General features: G+C 53.9%; 1 protein-coding gene across 2 annotated transcripts in view; it reads left to right on the forward strand.

Moving 5' to 3' along the window:
• Window positions 1–1,291: 1,291 nt before the first annotated feature.
• The window catches only part of Slc7a6 (solute carrier family 7 member 6), a 33,483-nt gene continuing 31,607 nt past the window's right edge, over window positions 1,292–3,167 (forward strand). The window contains exon 1 of one of the 2 annotated variants that reach the window (XM_021220057.2): window positions 1,292–1,389. The gene's annotated coding sequence lies outside the window, so the exon portion shown is untranslated. The remainder of the gene's footprint in view (window positions 1,390–3,167) is intronic. The other variant, XM_029532565.1, reaches the window with a different exon arrangement.

Consider the following 3,167-nt stretch of genomic DNA (forward strand, 5'->3'; position numbering starts at 1 on the left):
TTTTTTTTTTTTTTATCTTTTGTGTATGCTTGCCTGTATGCACAGTGACCACATGCGTCCGGAAAAACTGTGGTTACAGGTGGTTGTGAGCCATCATGGGGGTGCTGGGGATAGAATCCCTTTCCTCTACAAGTGCTCTTAACTACTTACATCCCCCAGCCCCGCTCCCAACAGGGTTTCTAAGTGTAACAGAGCCCTGGCTGTCCTGGACTCGCTTTGTAGACCAGACTGGCCTCGAATTTACAGAGATTGACTTCCCTCTGCCTCCTGAATGCTGAGATTAAAGGTATGGGCACTATTGCCCGGCACTATTTATCTCTCAATAAGGTTTAAATCTTAAGTGAGAAATGCAGAAAGAGTGCGGTCCCTTGCAAAGAAACTCCAAGTCTCTCTTTCAAGGTCATCTGACAAGTTGTAAATTTCTCGCCTGGAGATAAGTTCCTCCCTTGGATGCTTCAGCCACTTCCTCTCCTAGCAGGCTATTCCTGGAGGAAATACTGAATACTGATTTCTTGGGGTCCATTTTTTTTTTTTTTTTAAGTCTGATTGCCTAAGAGAAAAGCACAACTGTCCCTTTAGACTATATTTATCCCTGCCAGACTGGTCAGTTGTTAGAAGGTCCGGTGTAATATAAAAGGCAGGAAGTCTTAGAATGAACGCCTCCGCCACTAGAGAAAAAGATAACCTAAAAGGCGATAGAGGAGCAACCAACGGGAGAAGAAAAGGTCAGGATGTCGCAGCTTCCCCAAGAGGGGTGTCAGCAAGGTGGGGTGGGGGGAGACCAGGACAAAGGGAAGAGAGCAAGAAGTGGCAACCTTCCAGGCTCTAAGGAGTCTGAACTGAATGTCAGAGCGCCGGTACCGGGAGTGTATTTCTTCCTGGGTTCCCCGGGCTGAAGGGAGGCAGTTATCTAGATAGGGAGGCGGTCCAGAGCTCTTTGTGTCAACTGTCTGGGGTCCCACTGGGCGTGCAGTCCCCAAAGGCCGAGGAGGAGAAGAGGTGTGCGGGCCCGTTAGAGCTCCAAACAGCAGCATCCTCACGTGGAGCCCCAGAGGCTTCAAGTGACTGCGTGGGGAGCCGGGGAGTGTCCATCCCAGGTGAGCGTGACCGCACCCCAGTCACAGCCCGCAGGGAGAGCCCGGGCGCGGCCTGCCGGAGGCTGCTCCGTAACGGTACGCGGATCGCCCAGGGCCCCGGCGTGCTCCAGTGCCCGGAAGCAACGCCGCCTGGGGCCCCCGCTCCGAGCCGGGTCCCCTGGCGGCGCGCGCTGTCGCGATCCGGTGCGAGTGACGTGGCGTGGGCGGGGCTTGAGCGGCCGCCGGGGCGACGGCGCGACCGAGCATCCTGGCAGCTCCGGGCCACGAGGAGGTAGCTGGCGGGGCCGAGGAGGTGAGGGGCTGGCTCCAGTTCGGCCCCGGGGCCGTTCTGGTGTGCGGCCGAACGCTCTTGCGTGGCCTCCGTGGTCGCGTGTAGGATGCGGGGCCGGAAACCGCGTGGGGCCGGAGGGCGCGGGAGGGACGCGGCGGCTGAGAGGAGGACGCCGGGAGCGTGGATCTCTGTAGTGGACGGTGGTGGGGTGAGGAAGACGCAGGCGCGCGCGCGCGGGCGCGTGTGTGGGGAGAGAGACCCTGAGGGTGGCTTTGTGAGTGTGCAAGATCCCGAGTGTGAGGGGGACTGAGTGTGGAAAAACTGCGAGATGGTGAGTGTAAGGGGCCGTGTGTGTGTGTGTGTGTGTGTTTGTGTGTGTGTGACGGAAAAACCCAGAGTGCGAGGAGGAAAACCGTGGGCGTGAGGGTGACTCTGGAGTGTGTGCGTCCCCGAGAGAGACGGAGACGGTGAAGGAGGTTTGAGTGTGAGAGAAGCGAAGGGCGTGAAGGCTGAAGGTCTGAGCCCTTCGCAGTCCGTGATCGCCTGGGTGATCCTCCCTGGAGCACTGAGAGGTGGCGGCGGAGGAGGAGGAAGCGGTTGTGTGTGAGGAGGGCAGAGGCTGCAGGGCGGGTGTGTGAATGCAGGAATGCTGCTTCTTGGGGCAGTTGAAACCTCTGACTCGCTTGGGACTTTTAGGAGTGCTGAGGTAATTGGCGTTTGGGAACACGGGCGCTCTCACTCGTGCCTCTTTTGAGTGTCTCCTGTATTTTGTCATCTCATTGGACCAGCTCATGTCACAATTGTCAGGAAATATTTGGGAAATGTTCTGAAGATTTCTGTACTGTGCACACCAAGCCAAAAGGCTGGTCACCGCGTTGTGTAATGGGTCAGTATAAATAGAAAACATCTAATTTAACGAGTCTTGGGGAACCAATCGAGAACACTGGGTTATGTGTTGGAAAGAATTCAAACTCCCGCTGTTAGTGGGGGGCGGGTAGAACGACCCCCCTCAGTTTTGGGCAGCTAATCTAACAGGCTATATGCTCAGCTGTTTGGCTCCTGATATCTGAGAGCCGATCCCGGATTGAAAGACTTAACAGGAGCAGATTTAAAGTCTGTAACTGCTTCCTGGGGTCATTTTTACCGCTTTACCTGATGAGGTCCTTCAGAGAGCTGCCCAGGCTCCCTATTTTGTTCAAGTTCCATTGTGATTTCATACAGATGGCTTTCGCTTCCCGACTTGGGTCGTAGGCTGTTTCCTTGAGTTCTATTTCATTTTTCTTACCTGGCAAATGTGTGGAAAAATCAGCATCCTGATGGAGATAGACGGCCTTGGACAGTAATTGCCATGCAGAGAGTCCTGGGTTTCATTTCTAGCACCTCCAACCAAAGAGAAAAAGAAAGACAAAGATCGAAACCATTAAGCCCGATTCCCTATACCCTTCCCCATTGGAGACAGGGCTTCTGTATGTAGCCCTGGTTGGACTCTTTCTCTGTAGACAAAGATGGCCTTGAACTCAGAGATTAACCTATTCCTGCCGCCCCACCCCACCCCTCCCGGGAGTTAACACCCTATGCCCAACTTTTTTTTTTTTTTTTAAACCTTAAGTATATTTCAGTTATGTGGCTGGTCTGCTAAGTTTCTTGGTAGAGGAAATTCTAGAGTGTGGAGATGGTCTATAAAAGTTGTGTAAATGATGCTCTTAGAATCTGGGTTTCTTGGTGTAGCCCTGGCTGTCCTGGAACTCACTCTATAGAACAGGCTGACCTTGAACTCAGAGATCTTCCTGCCTCTGCCT

Source organism: Mus pahari, chromosome 20 (genome assembly GCF_900095145.1).
Source record: "Mus pahari chromosome 20, PAHARI_EIJ_v1.1, whole genome shotgun sequence".
NCBI classification, from domain to species: domain Eukaryota; kingdom Metazoa; phylum Chordata; class Mammalia; order Rodentia; family Muridae; genus Mus; species Mus pahari.